The 22818-nt window shown below is 41.1% G+C and overlaps 1 protein-coding gene across 2 annotated transcripts in view; it reads left to right on the top strand.

The window, feature by feature from the left end:
• RABEP1 (rabaptin, RAB GTPase binding effector protein 1) overlaps positions 1–22818 on the top strand; it is an 81885-nt gene that overhangs the window by 7455 nt on the left and 51612 nt on the right. The window lies entirely within an intron of this gene.

The raw sequence follows: 22818 nt of genomic DNA, 5'->3' as shown, positions 1-22818 counted from the left end.
AGTTTTGCAGAACTTGCTGGAAAGCTGTTTTATGGTTTGCTGAGGGAAGCTGCCTACATCTGGTAGTGACATAGGGATCTAATTTTTCTTCCAATAGTCAATTTTAACACCATTTAAAAAATAATCCATGTATTTTGCTTTGTTTATTGTAACTTGATCAATCTCTCAACCACTAAACTTGCAGGTGCTTAATCCAAAACATAAAAATACTGTGGTTAAATTTTTTTTTTTTATTGAACTTACTGGGGTAACATTGGTTAATACCATTATAGGTTTCAGGTGTACAATTCTATAATTCATCTGTATATTGTGTGTTTACCACCTTAAGTTAAGTCTCCTCTCTGGTATTCACCATACTGTTATCTGTGTCTATGAGGTTTTTTTTTTAGTTTTTAAAAAAATATATTTTATTGAGTTTTTACAGAGAGAGAGAGAGAGGGATAGAGAGCTAGAAACATTGATGAGAGCAAGACATTGATCAGCTGCCCCCTGCACACCCTCCACTGGGAATGTGCCCGCAACCAATGTACATGCCCTTGTCTGGAATCGAACCTGGGACCTTTCAGTACGCAGGCCGACGCTCTATCCACTGAGCCAAACCGGTTTCGGCCTATGAGGGTTTTATATTTGTGTTTTGTTTTTGTTTTTTGCTTAATCACTTCACCTTTTTCACCCACCCCCTCCCCTCTAATAGCTGTCAGACTGTTTTCTGTATAAGTCTGCTTCTGTTTTGTTTGTTAGTTTATTTTGTTCATTAGATTCCACATACAAGTGAAATCATATGGTATTTGTCTTTCTCTGACTGGCTTATTTTACTTAGCAAATACTCTCCAGGTCCATCCAATAGGTACCCTAATGTGAACTGAGGTGCCTAGCTAGAGAAGATAGTTTTCCTCTATTTGAAGAGCTATAAAGGAAGGTACAGTTGTTCTGTTTTTCTCTTTAGATTCCTGAATCTCTTCCAAGTGGTAGTCTGATTTCAGTTTGGATGTTTTTGGAGAGAAGGAACTCACTACCTCCTAGTTTTTAATAGTTCTAATGTTTTATTTATCTTTTAATTAAGTGGAAACTTGCCTCACCAAAATTTCTACCCACCGGTTTTAGTTCTCTTCTCTAGGACTGCACAGAGGAAATCTAAGGCATTCTTCTCCCTGTTGGTCTGAAGAAATTTGATGATAGCATTATTTCCTTCCTAAATATTCTTTTTTTAAAATATATTTTATTGATTTTTCACAGAGAGGAAGGGAGAGAGATAGAGAGCTAGAAACATCGATGAGAGAGAAACATCGACCAGCTGCCTCCTGCACACCCCCTACTGGGGATGTGCCCGCAACAAATGTATGCCCCTGACCGGAATCGAACCCGGGACCCTTCAGTCCACAGACCAACACTCTACCACTGAGCCAAACCGGCTTCGGCCTTCCTAAATATTCTTATTTCTCCTGTCATATGTTTGAATCTACTTAACATTTTTTTTATTCTTTTTGAGACAGATTCCAATTGTCAATGAGTTTTGGAGGTACCTGATTTTTGCTACATAATTGTGACCTTTAGAGAGTAGTACATGCAGAGAGATATATCACTGAAAGAAATTCTAAAGATAGTTGTCTTCCTTCATTTTACAGATCAGGAAACTAGGAATTAAACAGTGGAGCCCTGGCCAGGTGGTTTGGTTGGTTGGAGCAGTGTTTCCCAACCTTCTCTCATGATGAGAATCACCTGGTGGAGTTGTTAAAACACAGATTCCTGAATCCCAACTAAAAAGTGCTAAACTAGAATTTTTGAGAACATATAGGTAAAATTGCATACCTAACTTAGTGCTCTGTATATAACATCTGTGTTAGAGCACTAGTTAAGTATACAATTTTACCTATATGTTCCCAAAAATTCTAGTTTAGCACTTCTTAGTTGGGATTCAGGAATCTGTGTTTTAACAACTCCACCAGGTGATTCTCATCATGAGAGAAGGTTGGGAAACACTGGGTTGGAGCATCATTCCATGCACAGAAGATTGTGGTTTCGATTTCTGGTCAAGGCACATACATACGTACCTAGCTTGTGGGTTTGATCCCTGGGTGGGGCACATACAGGAAGCAGCTGATTGGTGATCAATGTTTCTCTGTCACATCAGTGTTTCTCTCCCCCTTCCTCTCTCTAAAATCTCCCCTCCTCCCTGAAACAAAACAAAACATATCCTCAGGTGAGGATTAAAAAAAGGAAGTGTTGTGTTGTAGCAGAGTCAGTGCTCCTTTTGGAGCATAAAACCTAGTGGTGATTACAGACAGGTTCCATGAGGAAAGGGCATTTGTCTGGCTGATGATAGCATCTCCAGCACGGTGCTTAGATGAATAAATATGAGCTATAGGTACTCATTGAAAGAAAGAGCACAACATGCAGTTAGAATTATGTGGTAAATTCTTCCCCATTCACGATATTTGACAAAATGTAGCAGGAACATCTTCAATCATTCAAGAAGTATGATTAACAAAGGGACTCTCCATTCTACCCTCACTGCATCCTAGTTGTATCAAAGAAAGTGGCATTTGAATAGAGCCTAGAGAGTTGTGTAGAATGTTTGACAGGTGGAAATGGTGCCGTGGAGAAAGGCATTAGAGGAGGTTGAGAATCTTTGCAGGGTGTGGATTGAGTATATGCAGTGTGAGGTGAGGTTTGTGTTCAGAGACAAGTTAGAAAAGGGGGATTAAGATTGAATGGTGGAAAGCTTTGCTGCCAGCAAAGGAATTTGGGTTTTTCTAGATGATGTGGCTAGGCCTGTGGTTTTTAAGGCAGAAGGCTAGTTAAGGAGTTTGGTTAGGCTATTGCTGTGGTTTGGGAAAGATGATGGGATTATAATGTATGTCAATGGGAATAGAGAAAAGGAAATACAGGTAATAGATGTTAGGAATACATTGGTATTAAAATAGTAACTTGCTGAGCATTTGGTTTGAGGAGCAGGCAGGAGAGAAACAGGATTCTGAGAATGTAGATGGAGTTTAGTAGTGTAGGCAATCAGTAGGAAGGAGGATTTAGTAGTAGAAAGTGTTAAATTTGGTTTTAGTATGTTAATATGGAGTAGTGGCACAGGGATACCCAATAGATAGCTGGGGATACAGGCCTGGAGCTCAAGGAAGAAATCAGTGGTGTAGTCAGATGCTTAGAAATCATCCAGGATGAACACTGCTCATTGCTTATGCTTATTGCATGCTAAGCCTTGTGTTGGTAGCTTTACAGCAAAAGTGCAGGCTAGCCCTAGCTGGTTTGGCTCAGTGGATAGAGCATTGGCCTGTGGACTGAAGGGTCCCAGGTTCAATTCCGGTCAAGGGCATGTACCTTGGTTGCAGGCACATTCCCAGTAGGGGGTGTGGAGGACGCAGCTGTTAGATGTTTCTCTCTCATTGATGTTTCTAACTCTCCCTTTCCCTTCCTTTCTGTGAAAAAGAAAATCAATAAAATATATATTTTTTTAAAGTGCAGGGTATGAGGAAGGCCACAGATAAAACTAACAGATTGGGTGCGGAAGAGGAAACCAATGATTAATCATACAAATGGAGAGTTAGGAGGAAAATTAGTTAAAAGTCAGTATTAGGGCAAGTTGGAAGGAGGAGGGAGATGATCAGCAGTACTAAATGCTACAGAGAAGTCAGATGAAAGCAATTGGTCATCAGCAACTAAGTGATCATCAGGACCTCAAAGAAGAGTTTCAGTAAGAAAGAAGTAAAATAGGTAGAAACAGATGTATAGATTAAATTTTAAAATCATGATGATACACATACACATCTCAAGTGGGCACTCACTTGAGAGAGATGAAAAGAGTTGTGACAAAGTGTGTGCTTGTGTATGTATACGTTTTAAGAATAGAGATTTAAGTAATTGTAGATTCTGGAAGAATTGCTGATGGAAAGGGAGAGCTTAAAGATACCAAGATCTCTGAGGAATTGAAAGCAGGTAAGAGGGATCAGGAGCTTGAGAGACAGAGATTTCATCCTTCAAAACAGAAGGGAAAAAGAAAAGGATGAGTGAGAGAAAGGTAGAAAACATTCTGAGGTAGAAGAGAAACTGTTTGAATATATATGTATCCTCCATTCTCATATTCATTTATTCAACGTACTAGAAACCCAATGCACGAAGATTTGTGCCAGAATGGGCCTTCCTTTCCCTGGCTGCTCCCACCGCCTTTCCTCTGGCCCTGAGCTGCCTTTCCACTTCCCACCCTGGACGCTGGGTGCCTGTGTATGCAAATTAACCTGCCATCTTTGTTGGATTAATTTGCATATTTCTGATTGCCTAGTAGGCAATGCTAAAATATGGACAGTAAGCATCTTACTCTTTTATTAGGTAGATATGATTTGATTATGAACTGTGAACAAGTCAGACAAGGCACCTGTCCTCATGGGAGTAGTAGTTTTGAGATCTTTATTGCAGTCAGATTAGGTTGTTTATACTTACCTGGGTTCTTTATCTTAACCATGGAACAAAGAAAATAATTGGATTATTTTCCAAGTTATCCAAAAGTTGATATAGCTAATACCATTCTAGATGCATAGGAGAGAGGTTAATTCATTATATACATTGATGTAGGGATTGAGTTAGGAATCCAGCTTTGACTGTTTTAAAATGGCTAGTCAGATGTTTTTGTGCCATATATTGATTAATCCATTTTTCTCCATTGATTTTGAAATGTCACCATTTATTATATGCCAACTATCCAGTTCTGGACTGTATTTTATTCAATTGATTTATCTATTCTATTGTCATACTACATGGTCAAAATTACTGTTTCTTTCTACGTTCTAAGATTTTAGTATTTTAAAGAGCCAGGAACCCGTCATTTTCCAGAATTTTTCTTATCTATTCTTAGGTATGTATTTATTTAGATAAAATTTGGAATGATGACATTAAGTCTGCCCACCATCCTTAATTCCTCTTCTCCTTACCTGCCCCGTGCAGAAAGAAAGAAAGAAAGAAAGAAAGAAAGAAAGAAAGAAAGGCCTTGCCCAGCTAGTATGACTCAGTGGTTGAGCTTCAACCTATGAACCAGGAGGTCATAAACAGTTTGATTCCCTGTCAGGGCACATACCCAGGTTGTGGGCTCAATCCCAAGGAGGAGGCAACCAGTCATTGATTTTTCCCCTCATCATTGATGTTTCTCTCTCTCTCTCTCTCTCTCTCTCTCTCTCTCTCTCTCTCTCCCCCCCCCTCCTTCCTCTCTGAAATCAATAAAAATATATATATTTTAAAAATACCTTTTAAAAAAAAAATATATATATATATATATTTAAAAAATACCTTAAAAAAAAGCCAAAACACAAACCTTCATTGATTGAGTTTATAAATTAGGAGGACATATAACAAACATCTTTACCAGAAATGTGCCTTATAGCACTTTAAATGCATTAATTATCTTACCCTCCAAATTCTTTGAGGGTGGTATTTTGTTTCATAATTAAAATATTAGTTTAATAATTTGCCCAGAATCCAGGTCCCCATGACTATTTTCATTTCACTGAACTGCCTCTCAGGCTACTTTTAGTTAAGTAAACTCTTACGTCATTAAAAATGGGCAAAATTAAAGCAAAACCCCAAGTTTCATGAAGTCCAAAGAAGTGTAATGAAAACTGGGTTAATCCATACTTACGTCCATCATTTTAGAGTATTTCTGGTCATGCTTTAGATCTATAAATAAACAATTTTAAAGCAGCTGAAATTCGTTTTGGCTCAGTGGATAGAGCATCAGCCTGTGGACTGAAGGGTCCTAGGTTTGATTCCGGTCAAGGGCATGTGTACCTTGATTGTGGGCACATCCCCAGTAGTGGATGTGCAGGAGGCAGCTGATGGATGTTTCTAACTCTCTCTCCCTTCTTCTCTGTAAAAATAAATAAATAAAATAGATATTAAAAAAAAATGTTAAAAGTAGTTGATAGTATTGCATGTGTGGTTTTGAATTTTCCAATTTTTAATTATGGTGTGAAATTTTCTTTTGTTGTAAGTTATTTTTTGAAAAACATTGGTTTTAACTGTAGTTTATCATATGACTTTATTATAATAACTAGAGGCCTGATGCACAACATTCGTGCGCTGGGGGAGGGTGTCCCTCAGCCTGGCCTGTGCCTTCTCGCAGTCTGGGAGTCCATGGGGGATATCCTCCTGCGGTGGAGGTGGGAGAGGCTCCCGCTGCCACCTCTGTGTTTGCCAGCTGTGAGCCCAGCTCCTGGCTGAGTGGCGCTCCCCCTGTGGGAGTGCATTGACCACCATGGGGCAGCTCCGGCATATGGTGTCTTCCCCTGGTGGTCAGTAAGTGTCATAGCGACTGGTTGACCTGTTGTTCCAGTCATTTGATCATAACAGTTGCTTAGGCTTTTATATGTAGACTAGAGGCCCTGTGCACATAAATTTGTGCACTTGCGGGGAGGGGGCGTCCCTTAGCCTGGCCTGCACCTTCTTGCAGACTGGGAGCCCTCAGAGGATGTCTGACTGATGACTTAGGCCCACAGGGAGTGGGCCTAAGCCGCAGTCTGGCCTCTGCAGGAGGCACTTGGGCTGGCTAATCAGGGACGCACTGGCTGGCGAGCGGCCGGCTCTGCTCCCCTGGTCACCCCTCTGCTACTGCTGGTCACCGCTGCCCCCAATCACCATGCCCTCCCTCTGCTCACTGGCACATGCCTTGGCTTGCCTGGTGCCGCCTTTTTGCAAGCCACCCCCCTCCCCCCCACGGTTCTGCCATTCTGTCAATTTGCATATTATGCTTTTATTATATAGGATATATAGATTTCCCTCAATAAATCCCTATCAATTGTTTTAAGGTTATGTATGTTTAAAATTTGATACTTTGATACATTTACATTTTGATATACTTTGTATCAGGCAGGAACATTTCTGTTTTAGAACAATTGGAAATCCAACCCCTTAAATAAGTTAAGGGTTTAGTTTTTGTGTGTGTAGCAAGTTCAGAAGTAAAGCAGTACAAGGCTGCCGAAGATCCAGGCTCCTTCTCTTTTCTCCTTTCCTTCTGTGTGGACCAGTTTGCTCATATCTTTATTTTTTTCTTGAAGATTTAATTCTGGTTTAAGAATATTTTTATCTTTAAATCCCCTGGCAATGGGCAAGGAGACACCTGATTGGTGGTGTTGGTCTTATATCAGTCAGGGGCAAAGCAGATGTACAGTCCTTAGTTCATCCTAGCTTGATGCCTGTGTCGGTGGCCAGAGCTGTTTCATGCCTGAGGTACATTAAAAAAAAAAAAAAAAAAAAAAAAGAATATTTTAATCTTTGGATTTTTTTTAATAATATATATTTTATTGATTTTATACAGAGAGGAAGAGGGAGGGATAGAGAGTTAGAAACATCGATGAGAGAGAATCATTGATTAGCTGCCTCTTGAACACCCCCTATTGGGGATGTGTCTGCAACCAAGGTACATGCCTTGACCGGGATCGAACCTGGGACCGTTCAGTCTGCAGGCCGACACTCTATCCACTGAGCCAAACCGGATTAGGCTCCTTTTAAAAAAAAAAAAAAAAAAAAAATATATATATATATATATATATATAATATATACATATACATATATATATATATATATTGTATATATTATTGATTTTTCACAGAGAGGAAGAGTGAGTTAGAAACATCGATCAGCTGCCTCTTGCACACCCCCTACTGGGGATGTGCCTGCAACCAAGGTACATGCCCTTGACTGGAATCGAACCTGGTACCTTTCAGTCTGTAGGCCGACGACGCTCTGTCCACTGAGCCAAACTGGTTTCGGCTATCTTTGGATCTTTTGTTGTTTTTTTCTTTTAATCTCCTGTTAATTCCATTTGTTGGGTTCTCTACTTTAGGAACATGAATCATGCTAATATTGGACACTTTTTGTTTCTCATAGCTATTTCCTCTTTAATTGCTTTACTTTTTTTTTCCCCTTTGTAATTTACTGAAATTATTTTAGGTCTTTTATTTGCTTAACAAATTGATTATATTAATGGACAAATTTTGTATAATTGGGATAAACTCAACTTGGTTGTGATGGATTGTTCTAGTATATAGTTAGATTTGACTTACTAATGTTTAAAACATTTTTGGGGGGTCATTGTATTCATAGTGAGATTGGCCTATAGTTTTCTATTTTGATACTACCTTGGTTTTTTTGTATCTTTTAAAAAATATACATTTTTATTGGTTTCAGAGAGGAAGGGAGAGGTAGAGAGAGATAGAAACAATCAGCTGCCTCCTGCATGCCCCACACTGGGGATCAAGCCCACAACCTGAGCATGTGCCCTTGACTGGAATTGAACTTGGGACCCTTCAGTCCACAGGCCGATGCTCTATTCACTGAGCCAAACCAGCTAGGGTAAGGTTTTTTTTGTTTTTTTTGTTTTTTTTTTGTATCTTGATTATACTAGTCTGTTAAAAATAAATTGGGAAATATTCCATTCCATCTTTTACTATGCTGAGAGAATAAAAGATGCTTAGGAAATATTTATTCCTGGTAGATTTGATAAAATTTATGTTATCTTTCAAGTTACATCTTGAAACTTCTATAGATATTTCATAATTGTTTTTGTCATTTTAAATTGTTAGGTACTGGCTTGTTTCTGGAATTTTAGCTAATATTACAGTTAACATTCTTGCAACTAAATTTTTACATATATCCATGATTACTACTTTAGGATAAATTCTTAGTAGTGAAATTGGCTTGACTAAAGAGTATACAGAATTTTAAGGCTTTTACTTGTCACACGATCATATGTCTTGAAATATACACTGGATTTGTTTTAGTCAGATAAGGTAAGGTTATAGACACAAAGATATATTCCCTTTGAAAGAAGAGTTTTTGTTATTTGCAGCTCCCAAGAGAGGTGAGTATGTTTGCACTATAAAGGGTCACATGGGGAGCAGAAGCTCAGGGAAAGCATGGCTCAGAGCCTTTATTTTGGTTTCCATGGGAAGGAATAGATGGGGCAGCAGTTTGAGCAAGGCATAGTTTGAGCAAATTTGGGATTGTGTAGTTTGAATAACGTTGGTGGGCTCTGGTCTATAAGGTCATTTCTAGTTGTCTGTTACCTTGCCCTGGGGTGACTTAGGGCAGGGAAAATATTGGCTTGGTCTGTAAGAGTTAGATAAAAGAGGTGGTTGGAGTTTGGACTTTGGATTGGCTGGTTTGTATATGATAGCCATGTTCCTGGGTGAGTTTATTATCTTTTGGAATTAGTTAGCCCATGGAGGAACACTGCTGCCCAGCAGGGCCCCATGATGTCAAAGCATCATAAAATATAGAGAGAAAAACCCCCCCATTAATACCCAGTCCTTTAAAATTGTAGTACTTCACCCTCCTACCAGCATGTGTAAGCATGCCAACGCTATGTAGTGGTATCTTTAATTTTTAAAAAATATATTAAAAAGTTGGCTAATTTGGTGAGCAAAAAGTCATGTTTAGATTTGCATTTTTTAAAATTTTGTTGGAATTTGGAGTTCTTCTGCAAATAGTTTGTCTTAATAAGGTTTGTCTTTTTTTTTTTTCATAATTAGCAGCTTTTTGTACAAGGGCATTATTTCAACAAGTCTAATGGATTTTTGTTTTGTTTTACTTTTTTTAAATGAAATTTTGTTGCCATAAAATTGAATTAGTTTGCGGAAGTGGTCACAGAAAAACAAGTAATGGGATGGTGGGGTGGGGAGAGGAGGGTGTTAATGTGGGCATGGCCCCCATCACCTGATTTGACTGTACAATTGATAGAAATATTACAGATCTGTGGACCATGTTTACCCCTGCAAGAGCCTTAAGATTGTACAGAAGACACTTGTGGATAAATTCCCTACCCTTTATTCCCACAACCAGTGTATGTCTTGTTTGGTGAAGCGAAATTGAAAGCCTTTTTGTTTGACAGTTGAGCGATCTGGTTGAATTTGGAATAAGAAATCAAATTATTTCCTTTCGCGCAGTCTTTCCTCATTAAAAAAAAGTTTTTTAAACTTGGACTGGAAAACACCCATGTCTATTTTAGTTTTAGTTTTTAAATAGTTTTGATAGGGCTGCTGTGTCTTTGCTGTATTTCTCTAATATGTAAATTAAATTTCCTCTTTATGAGATTTAGAGTATTGAAAAGGACCGAAGCAGGTACCTAAGCAAATGCTAAGTGATCATCTCGAGCTGTTGCAGAGCTTTAGGAATTCAATATAGATTTGAACTAGATGAATATCAGAATTTTAACACTGTAAGGGACTTTTTCCCCCCCACCTTCTAGTCTATCATTCTATATATCAGAAGTTCTCAACCCTATCAGTTTATAATGAGTTTCTCACTTTTGTCACTTTTCACATCTTGGGCCGGATAATTCTTGGTTGTGGAAGGCGGTCCTGTACATTGTAGGATGTTTAGCAGCATCTCTATCTCACTAAGTTGCCAGTATTCCTTCTTGTGGTTGTGACAGCCAAATATATCTCCAGACAATGCCAAAAGTTGCCTGGGAAGCAGAATCACCCCCAGTTGAGAACCACTGGTTTAAAACAAAATACTTGAGAAGTTCTTTTACCATTTTGATAAAATTATACATGCAACTTAAAAAATACCTTACAGTATAATGCCCTTCTATAAAGGAAAATAGTTTATAGTTAAGTAATACATATTGCAACATGCAAATGAACAGTGCAACTAAACAAAAGAACACCCCTAGGAGGTTGTGTTGCTTCTGCTTATGTGATGCCTAAAATCTCCTATATTTATCTTCTCTATTAAATACTTATAATCACAGGGATGTCTGCCGAGGCCTTGGAGCCAGGCAGGTTAATATTTGAATCCACCTTTTATTATTAGCTGTGTCAATTATTAGCTGTGTAACAATAGGCAGATTAGTTAATCTCTCAGAATACTTTGTCATCTATAACAGGATGATAATGCCTTCTTTATTATATGTTTTGAAATTTTAATGAGTCAGTGCATAAAATAACTTATCTAATACTTTATGAAGAGCTATATGTGGATTATTTAATCCTTGCTACACTTCTATAAGGTAGTATATTATTCTAGTCCCCATTTTTACAGATGCAGAGAAAGAACCAGCTTATAAGTAGGAGAGCTGGGATTCAAACCCTAATTTAATTCTAGAGCCCTTTCTTTAAATAGTTATGCTATACCATTTCCTATATAGTGCCTGATAAATAGGTAAATACTTAATTGTTAGCTCCTTATATTCCTTATTTCATTTTTTTCTAGCTTTGAGACTCCCCTATCTCCAATATATATATTTTTAATACATATTTTTATTCATTTCAGAGAGCAAGTGAATAGAAGAGAGAAAAACTTCTGCCTCTTGAAGGCCCTACACAGAGTAACGAGCCTGCAACCTGGCATGTGCCCTGAATGGTTATTGAACTGGGGACCTCCTGGTTCATATAGGATGATACTCAACCACTGAGCCATGTCGGCCAGGCCCTTCCTCCAATATTAACATCAGTGCTCTGTCCTTGAAATTTTTTACTTGTTGGTTTATGATGTCCCCTTCCAAAGATACGCAATCTATTTTAGTTATTTAGCAAAATTCCGATGACCTTGATATTTCTGAGAAACTCATAATTAATGCATTTGGCATTCCTTATAAATAAAACATAACCCTTGTTTTTAAATTTTATTTATGAAGAACTTTTTCTGATAAGTAACTCCTAATGTCAAATTTATAGCTATATTGTAGTCTTTTTGTAACACAAGTGTAGAGAGGTAAGAAATTACATTTACATTTTAGATTTTCTGTGTTAAAATGAAGGAAAGTGTGTACATAGGAATTTGATTTGTCTTACAATACATATAATGAGACATAGTTCTAAGATATTTTAATGTTGCATTTAGGCTTGATTTTTTCCCTTCCTGTAAATGATAAAAAATTTCAGAATATTTTAAACCAGTTATCCTTTTATATTAAAGGAAATGATTATAGGCCAGGCAGAGGGAACCCACCTATGCAAAAATTCGTGCATCAGGCCTCTGGTACTATTAAAATACCTTAAACAATTAATAATTTAATATCACCTAATATCTGATTAGTGTTGAATTTTCCACTTGTCTTATTTTTGAGTTTGTTTAAATCAGGATCCAAAATAAGGGCTACCCTTAAAATTGGTTGATATATATGTTGTCTTTTTTCTCTTATTTGTTGAAGAAGTCCCTCCTGTAGAATCTTTACATATGCAATTTCCTGATTGTGTTCATTTGGTGGTGGTATTCATGTTCTTCTGCCTTCTGTGTTTCCTTTAAATTAGAAGTTATATCTAGTCATGATCAGTTCCAAGTGTTTGTTGTATGTTATTTTTTTTGTGTGTGTGGTGGTTTTGTTTTGTTTTGCTTAAAAAAAATTTTTTTTAATTGATTTAAAAAAATACATTTTATTGATTTTTCACGGAGAGGAAGAGAGAGGGATAGAGAGTTAGAAACATCGATGAGAGAGAATCATCGATCAGCTGCCTCTTGCACACCCTCTACTGGGGATGTGCCCGCAACCAAGGCACATGCCCTTGACCGGAATCGAACCCGGGACCTTTCAGTCCGCAGGCTGACGCTCTATCCTAGGGGTGTCGAACTCAATCAGAGAAGGGGCCAAAATCTAAAATCCAGCCTAAATCGCGGGCCGAATGGTTTACTGAACAGTCATAAACTGACAATGTCATAAACTGACAGCGGAGTGCAGTGATGACAGCGCGGTGCGGGCCACATTGCAAGGCCTGGTGGGCTGGATTTGGCCCTCGGGCCTTGTGTTTGACACATGTGCTATCCACTGAGCCAAACCGGTCCCGGCTTATTGATTTTTTATAGAGAGGAAGGGAGAGGAATAGAGAGAAACATCAATGAGAGAGAAACATCAATCAGCTGCCTCCTGCATGCCCCCTACTGGGGATGTGCCTGCAACCAATGTACATGCCCTTGATGGGAATCGAACCTGGGACCTTTCAGTCCGTAGGCCGATGCTCTGTCTATCCACTGAGCCAGTTAGAGCTGGATTTATTTATTTTTAATTAATCTCTAGCACCCTATGAGCAGTCTTTAAATGTTGATGGGATTGACAATATAGTATGTTTCACTTTGGGTTCTTTGTTGCAAACAATTTGTTCTGTCTGGTTTAAGCGTAAAAGGATTTTTTTTGGGGGGATATTAAATGTCTTACAGAGTTGTTGGGAGGGCAGGGAGAAATAGATTCTAGGCCATTGGTTTTCAAACATTAACATGCATCTAAGGGGCTTGTTAAAACACATTCCTGGGTCCTACACCCAGAAATTCAAGGAAGTCTGAGATAGGATCTGATACTCTGACTGAACTTTTAACAAGTTTCCAGGTGAGGTTAGTGATTCTGTGGTCTCAGACCCACACTTTGAGAACCACTGCTTTCCTTGGATAAATTTTGAAGAAAACTCAAAAGCTGCCACAGAATTGGTCTGACAGAAAACCGTTTTCTCTGATGCTAATGAAAGCAGATGGAGCTCCATTTTAATAACTTGCTGTTGCTGCTTACACTGATGCCATTTCTGCTTCAGGAACTGGACTTGAAACCACTGGGAAGTCACCTTTTGCCTTAAAGCAGGAAGAATTCAACTTGTTTCTTTATACTGCCCAATTTTGCATTGCAGTTGCATTTGTGTATTTGAGTTGGAGAAGCTTAGGTGACATGCTGGCATTTTGATTTCAAGAGATATTGGGAAGCCCTGCCAAAGTGACTCAGTTGGTTGACTGTCATCCTTTGCTGGTTGGATTTTGGGTCAGGGCACATACCTGGGTTGCAGGTCTGGGCATATCCGGAAGGCAACAGATTGAGGTTTATCCCTCTCTCCCTTCCTCTCTCTAAGTATGTGAGTATAAAAAAAAGTATTTCTTTTAATGTGTAAAAAAAAGATATTGGGAATCTAACTTCTATATTTAGAAAGCTGCAACTCATAAGTAGAAGTATCTTTAAATGTTGAAAGACTATTCAAAAGATGGTGGCAGTCAAGGATTTGACAGTTGTCTGCAGAGGAGATAAAGTGCTTCTACCAGGATGTAAATTTGTGTACTATTCCTTTATCACAAAATATCAGCTCAACTGAGCAGTGTAGTTAGTGTTTTAGTTGATTCTACATTCTGACACAAGCTCTTTATCTCATTAGACCAGTAACAAAGTGTCTGCATATTACATTAGAGTAGCACTGTTCTACTGTAAAAGCACAAGAGAGAGGGGGAGAAGGAAATCTAGGTTTTACGATGGCTGATTTCAGGGTCTCAGCTGTGATATTTGAAGCAGTCTGGCAACATGGGCAAAATAAAGAGTGTAAGAGAAGTAGAGGTAAAAATGGAGACTCAAAATATCTAAGGGTAACAAGCCTTTCAAAACAGTGCTGTCCAATAGAACTGTAACATGAGCCAAAGAAAACAATTAAGTTTTTCTAGAAGCCTTATTGGGGGGAAAAACCCCCAAAACAAACAAACACCTCCAAATAGAGAAACAGGTAAAATAAATTTTAAAAAATAACAGCTTTATTGATATTTTATTTACATACTATCAAGTTCACCCTTTTAAATTATGTAATTCAATGGCTTTTAGAATATCCACAGATCTGCTTATTTATCACCCCCAAAAGAATCCGTCCCCATTTTGTTCCTTCCTCCCTCAACCACTAATCTTACTCTTAGTCTTTATGAATTTTTCTTTTCTGGACATTACATGTAAGTGGAATCATACAATATGGAGCCTTTGGTGTTTGGCTTTCAGGTAGCATAATGTTTTCAAGGTCCATTCATTTTTGTAACATGTATCAGTACTTTATTCCTATTTATGGATAAATGGCTTTGTCCAGTCATCATTTGTGGATTTTGGGTTTCCTTTTTTTGGCTATTATGAATCATGTTGCTATAATTATTTGTATATAACTTTCTGTGGAGATTAAATTTAATAATGCATTTTATTTACCCTAGTATATTCTAGATATTATAATTTTTACTAGGGGCCCAGTGCGTGAATTTGTGAACCTTGAAAGGAACTGTGGGCCGTGAGGCTGCGGGGTGGGCACAGGGGTGGGTCTCTGCCTATTCACCTGATATGGCCCCCAGTCCCCTGACTGCTGGCAGCCCTGCTCCTGCCACTGCCATTCCCATGCACTGTCAGTGCCGGCTCCGCTCGCACCCATTGAGGGTGTGGAGCTATTTGGGCTGGTGCCAGCAGGAGGTGTGAGCGTGGCCAGCACGTTCAGCAGTTGCAAACTGTGGTTGCCGCCCCAATCGCCCCTCATGAGCAGGGGGAAGTTGAGAAGCCCTCAGGGGCAATCAGGGCCAGCAGCTGCCACTCTCACCCACTGATGATGCTGAGCGATTGGGACTAGCACCAGGCACTGACAGGGGGTACAAGCAGTGGCTCCAGCACCAGCAGCAGATGTGAGAGGTGGTTGCCAGCTCCAATTGCCCCTCAAGAGCAGGGATAGGTGGAGAAGCCCTGAGGGGTGATTGGGGCTGGCTGGTGCAAGCGGGGCTGGTGCTGGCAGCAGGTGCAAGCGCTGGGCAGGACCATAGCACATAGAGGCAAAGAATTTTCAGTAACCACCAGAAGCTCGCACTTATGACAGTGACTGGCACCATACCTTGGGCTGGCGTCTCCGCTTACCTGTTCCACCATCCTGCCGTGGCCGACGCCCGCCATGTTTTGTGCATGCCCCTTGGTGGTCAGCACACATTATAGCAACTGGTTGTTCAGTTATTCTGCCGTTCAGTCTATTTGCCTTTTATTATATAGGATATATGATCACTGCAAAAATAGTTGAGATATTTTTTTTTTTTTTTTGTAGAAAAGTCTTCAAATCCATATATATTTCATACTTAACAGCATATCTCAGTTAAGACAGCCACATTTCAGGTGTTCAATAGCCTCATGAGGCAAGTGGCTACCATATTGGAAAGCAAAACCCAAAAAGTAAATCAAGGGGGCAACCATGCTCTATGGAGAAAACCCCATTTTTCCTCAGGTCAGAGATGCTTGCTTGTTGGCTCCTAGATATCCTTGCTCCCTTTGCCTTTCATGTTTCCAGTAGAATACTCTTCTCTCCTTTATTTCTTCAAGTCCTTGCTATCTTTTAAAATCCTGATTTATATTCCTCTTCATTGGTGGGTTTTAATTATTCTAGTTCAGTTTTTTGTTTGTTTATTTAGTAAGTGTTCATTGAACACATAACCATGTGCCACCCACAGTACTAGATGTTGGAACTGTAGCATTGAGCAGGATATATAAATTCTCTATTTTTATTGAGTGTATACTTTAGTAAAAAGCAATATTTAAATATTCAAATATTCAGAGAAATAATTTCAGATAGTGACAAGTACTATGAGGACAATTAAAATTGGCCTGATGAGGAAATGACTTTTGCTATTGGAGGGCACAAATTAATTCTTATAATTTTAAACTCATCTTCTATCTATATAATAGAGGAATATGTAAATTAGTTGGGACCCTGTAATGTCACGACTGAACAGCAGGGACCTGAGGCTGCATGGTGCCTGGCCCGGTTGAGGGACCTCAGGCCATGCCCCCGGCTCTGGTGCCAGGCTGGGAGACCTCAGGCTGTGCCCCCTTACACCAGTGCCAAGCCGGGAGACCTGAGGATGCGTCCCCTGCCCGGTGGGACCTGAAGGGGGACCTGAGAATACGCCCCCTTGCCCTGAGGGGCTTTTAAGGGGTGGGGCCAGCCAGGTCTGGGTCTCCTGCATTTTCTTTTCTTTTTTTTAAATATATTTTATTGATTTTCTACAGAGAGAAGGAGAGAGGCATAGAGTAGAAACATCGCTGAGAGAGAATCATCTATCAGCTGCCTCTTGCACACCCTCCACTGGGGATGTGCCCCCAACCAAGGTTCATGCCCTTGACTGGAATCGAACCCACGACCTTTGAGTCTGCAGGCCAACGCTATATCCACTAAGCCAAATTGGCTTTTCAAAGCATGTGCAGGTGGTGGGTGAGGACTTGACTATAGGTCTTGACAGACTGACAGGAGAAAGATTTTCATATACATTTGACTAATTTTTTTTTATCTCTTGACACTTCTGTTATAGAGAAAGGGTGAATAGCAATATTAAATTATTTCCTCTAATTAATTCCCTTTAATGTGCACAAATTTTCTCCCCCTGCCACTAGTACCTCAATAAAGCTGATTCAAAAATAATTTACACTAAATTTCTAATTTTAAACATATATTAATATATTTGTATATATATCCATGTGTTCTTTTTTTTTAAAATATATTTTTTATTTATTTATTTATTTATTTATTTATTTTTTAAATCAATCTTTATTGTTCATATTATTACAAAGGTTCCTCATTTCTTCCCCCCTCCAACCAGGTTCCCACCCCACCCTCCGCCCCCTCCCCATCCCCCATTGTCCTCATCCATAGGTGCAGTTTATGTTCAGTCTCTTCCTCCCTCCCTTTCCCCGATAGTAAATCCCTTTTCAGATAGTAAATCAGTTACTTAGCGTTTTCTCATATCAATAATACCTCCACATGCCCAATGATACATTTCACACAAAAGACATTTCCAAATAGGTCAACCAGCCTCATCCAGGCCCCACCCAAGGCACTCACAGATCAACACCCCAGCCCTATACTAACTCAACACATCCAGATCTAAGCCTTCATCACTTCATTCAGCAGACCCTCAAGTTCCCACAAAGGTTTCCAGCCATGTCTGAGAGGCAGCCGTGGGCAGGTACAGGCGAGGAGCGAGCTGTTCCGGGCCTGGCTCTCCAGGCCTGGCCTCTGTTGCTCTGGTTCGTTCTACAACCAGCTGCTCCGGGTCTGGTCACTGCCGCTCCCGACCTCGTTGCTCTGGACTTGGCTGCTGCTGCTTCGGCCTGGCCGCACCCGACCCAGCTGCTCTGGGCCCATGTGCTCCGGGCCTGGTCGCTCCCAGCCTGGGAGCCGCTGCTCCGGGCCTGGCCGCTCCCAGCCTGGCAGCCGCTGCTTTGGGCCTGGCCGCACCAGACCCGGCTGCTCCAGGCCTGGCCGCTCCCAGCCTGGCAACTGCTGCTCCGGGCCTGACCGCACCAGACCCGGCTGCTTCGGGCCTGGCCGCTCCCAGCCTGGCAGCCGCTGCTCCGGGCCTGGCCACACCAGACCCAGCTGCTCCAGGCCTGGCTGCTCCCAGCCTAGCAACCGCTGCTGCAGGCCTGGCCGCACCAGACCCGGCCGCTCCCAGCCTGGCAACCGCTGCTCCGGGCCTGGCCGCACCCGACCCGGCTGCTCTGGGCCCGGCTGTCCCGGGCCCGGCCGCTCCGAGTCTGGCCATTCCCAGCCTGGATGCTCCGGGCTTGGCTACTGCTATTCTGGGCCTAGCTGCTCCCAACACGGCTGCTCTGGGCCCGGCTTTTCCGGGCCCGGCCACTCCGGGTCTGGGTGTTCCTGGACTGGCCACCCTGGGCTTGGCTGCCTCTGCCTCAGGCCTGGCTGCCACTGCCCCAGGTCTGGCTGCTCCAGTGCTGGCTGTTGTTGCTCTGGTTCTGGCTGCTGCTGCTCTGGGGCCTGGCCGTTGCTGCTCCGGGCCCGGTTGCCACTGCCTTGTGCCTGGGCACTCTAGGCCTGGCCGCCGCTGTTCCAACATTCTGTCCTTTTTTTTTTTTAAACGCATATATGTTGCAATGTTGGCTGGTGAGTTGAGTTCTGACTTAGTCTTTGATTTTTCAAGATCTTCTTTGTATTCTTTCTTAAGTAATTTTACTATCTTTTGCTCTCACTTGATTTCTTCACATTGAGAACTTCTTTGGTTTCTTCCTCCTTGTCCTGGGAGCTCAGCAGGTTGGCCTGTGGCACCCCTTTGTTCTCCGCGGGCTCCCGCGCTGCTCCAGCCTGTTGCCGGAGTCGGCGCTGCCCAGGAAGCAGCCCAAGGCCTCGGCTCCGTTGCCCGTGCTCAGAGGTCGAAGGCTCAGGGTCACCCCCCCCCCTGGGTGCCCCGCCCTGCCTGCGCCCGGCTGGCCGGTGTCCAGCAGGGGCTCCTGCTCCCTTCGCATTCCTCCAACCTGGAGCTTTTTTTTCTTTTTCCTGCTAGGGTTGTCTAGGATCAGTCTCAACAGACTGACCTCTGCACGCAGTGTGCGCGACTCTGGGGGCTCCGCTTTTCGCCACTCCCCTGGGATTCCGCCTCATAGCCCCATCTCCCCCTGCTCGCACCTGGGTCCCCAGGGTCTGGTCCAGGACTGGGGTTCAGAGCAGTCGAAACTGGGGCCCAACACAGCCGGGGCTCCCGTTTCCTTCCCTCCAGGGCAATCCCGCATCAGAGTCAACATTCCTTCCCTTGCAAGCAATGTGCGCGATTCCGGGGGCTCGGCCTTTCTCCGCTCTCCCAGGACTCCACCTCACAGCCCCGTTTCCCTCTACTTGAGCCTGGGTCCCCAGGGATTGGCCCAGAACTGGGGTTCAGAGCAGTCCGGACTGAGGCTCAGCACCGCCAGCGGCCCTGTTCCTTCCGGCTAGGGTAATCCAGCATCAGAGTCAACATTCAGTCCTCTGCGCGCAATGTGCGCGCGACTCCGGGGGCCCTGCTTTTCGCTGCTCGCCTGGGATTCCGCCTCACAGCCTCGTCTCCCCCTGCCAGAGCCTGGGTCCCCAGGGTCTGGCCCATAACTTGGGGCTCAGCGCTGCCGGTTTGGGGGTTCAGCCCAGGCTGGGGGTTTTATTTCCTTCCTGTTAGGGAACGCTGGGCAACACCCAGCCCTCTTCTCCTCTCCAGCTGCGATCTCCCCGCGCGTGCGTGCGAGCGCGCAGCATGTCTCTGTATCTTAGGCTTTTTTTCAGCTCCTCTGATTTTCCTTCTGGTTTTCTCTTTCCTTCTTGTTGTAGAATTTTCAGTCAGTCAACTACCTGTAGCTCTGGGCGATGTCCACTCTACATTTTAGTTGTATTCCATTGAAATTGTTGTGTGCTGCTGCGGTTAGCTGTCTACCCGAGCAGCCATCTTGGATTCTCTCCTAAATATATTTTTTATTGATTTTATACAGAAAGGGAGGGAGAGAGATAGAGAGTTACAAACATCGATGAGAGAGAGTCATAGATCAGCTGCCTCTTGCACACCCCCTACTGGGGATATGCCCACAACAAGGTACATGCCCTTGACCGGAATCGAACCCGGGGAGGAGCCTGCTGGGGAGGAGCCTGCAACCAAGTTATGTGCCCTTGACCAGAATTGAAGCCGGAATCCTTCCATCTGAAGGCCAATGCTCTGTCTACTAAGCCAAACTGGCTAGGGCCAGATTTTTTAAAATTCAAATAATATTTATTTTTCAATTGCAGTTGACATACTATATTATATTAGTTTCACATATACAACCCAGTGATTAGATGTTTATATAACTAACTAAGTGATCAACCTATAAATCTGGTACTCACCTGACACCATACATAGCTATTACAATATTATTGACTATATTCTCTGTGTTGTACTTTATACCCCCATGATTATTCTGTAACTACCAATTTGTACTTTTTGAATCTCTTCACCTTTTTCTCCCCACCCCGTTCCCGCTTCCATCTGGCAACTGTCAAAAGGTTTTCTTTGAGTCCTTTTCTATTTTGTTTGTTTTTGTAAATTTAGTTGTTGATAAATATATATATTACCATTTTATCATTTATTTTTCCCTTTGGAAAAACATTGAAATTAGCTGATGCATAAGATAGTTTCCCTCTTTCTTACTACTCAAAGGTAACAATAAAAAGGAATGTGTGGAATGTTTAACGAAGACTGGTATACTAACAGCTCTTAGCTGCTAAGTTATAGAAAGCTTAATATTAACACTAATTAGTTAACATTAACTCTGATTAATTTGTCCATGATACTTTGAAGATACATGTAAGAGGGAAGTGGAAGAATGGAACTGAGTCAGAATCATGAGGTTGGAAATTGACTTCTGGTCTTTTGTGGCTATATACAAACTCACTTGATCACTCTGCTTTTTTCCTTTATTCATTAAATAAATATTACTATTTTAATAGTTATAGGTAACAATTTTTTTGTATATGCCAGGATAAGTACTTTTTACATAAATTATTAGCTAATTATTATAAATTACTTACTAGTTACCATACTAGAAAAATAAGGCAGCATTTTGTGTGATCAGAGCTATTTTCAGTTTGACTTGTAGTTGGTTGCTAATGCCTTAGAATATGCCTGTTTGTAAATTTTCCTGCTGTCTTATGCAAGGTGAATTGATTTTTCTAGATATAGCAATAAAGGCATTCTTGTAAAAAGCAGTTGTTGTGGCCCTTTCCTTATCATAGAGTTGTTAGAAGTACTTGAAGTAAATTAAAATGCTTTTAGTTTTTAAAAAGTGAGAATAAGGGAGTTACTTGCTCTATCCTCAAAGGGATCCATGATTCTTGGAATTGAAAAAAAAACCCAAAACTGTCCTGAAGCCTGGAGAAAGGCAGCCAGAGCTGTGGATGAGGACTTCATATGAACTGTGGGTCAGAGCCAGGACAGGGTTGGGAGTAGTGAAAGCACCCTTAATCTTGCCTGCAATTTTAAAGGCTGAATTTTAGTTTTTGATTCATTAGCTTTAGTTCCTGAAAGGTGTGGGTATTTTGGTAGAAATAAGAGTAGAGACCTTCTCTACCTCATGCAGTAATCAATATCTACCACTAATATTAAAGTGTTAAGTGGAAAACTTAATTTATTTAACAATTGGAATTTGACAATAAAAATATAAGGGAAATAAATAGCACAGAGAAGAAGTTTCCTTTATGATTTTCAATGGTAAATATGAGATAACTGCACATTTTCCCGTTCCAGTGGATACTCCATTCCTCCATTTCTCCAAAGGTTATCAAACATTCAAATGACCAGATGCCATTCTTTGCTTGGATCTAGAGACCCTAATATTTGCTCCACAAAATGACTCCTTACCTTTAATAACATGGAACTCAAAGTCATAGTTATTTCATCTTTCTGCCATGAATATCACCAACACTATTAGATCTGTAGTGAGGCTAGTATGAAGATGTCATGGGAAGAATGACAATGACAATGAAAAATACTGGTTTTAGTTCATTATTACTATCAAAGGAGTTGTAGAGAACTTTGAAAAACACATGGAAGAAATTAATTAGACATCCTAATACTAATAGATAAATCATTAATGCATTTTTCAGCCTTTTTTCTATGTACTATAAAATTAGCTCTCAATTAAGTGAATAATGAATTGAGGGAGGGAGGACTTTTAGAATGTTAGGTCATGGTTAAAATTATAGGCAAGTCATCATCATCTAAGGTGGCTTGTAGGGAACTGGGATCACTGCTGGCCTAGGTAATTAGGCAGTGGTGTTAGTACTGATCGGTATCTCCTGAGGAGGGTTGGGGTCATAGCTTTATGGCTGGTTTGCTGTTTGGGCAAAGGAAGAGGTCAAGGATTGGACTCTTGAATTTCCTATCTCTTGCTTGAACCAGAAGAGCCTCTCTCTGGGTTTGGTCAGGATAGGCATTTGATCAGTTGTGGCCAAATTGTAAAGCCTCTTAAGTAGAAAGGTGTCTCAGTCCCTGCCACATCAGAGTCAACATTAATCTAAACACCAGATATTCTCCCAGCAATTGAGAGTTCATACACAATATACTGTTCTGTATCCTTTCTATATGAAATAATTTTTTATTATGATTTCAGTACAATGGTAATGAATCATCTTGAAATTAGAAGAATGGTTCAGGCTGGTGTGGCTATCCTAGTCAGGAAACCTGATAGGTTTTGCTGGAAACATTTGAAAGAAGCAGGAGCTAGCAAGATTGGTAGTGGGTTCATTTGTGGAATAAATAACCTAATTTTTTTATTTTTTATTATTTATTTA

This window comes from Pipistrellus hanaki (genome assembly GCF_964339955.1).
Source record: "Pipistrellus hanaki genome assembly, chromosome: 16".
NCBI lineage: Eukaryota > Metazoa > Chordata > Mammalia > Chiroptera > Vespertilionidae > Pipistrellus > Pipistrellus hanaki.
The sequence above is the reverse complement of the archived record's forward strand: the minus strand, read 5'-3'. Positions and strand labels throughout refer to the sequence as shown.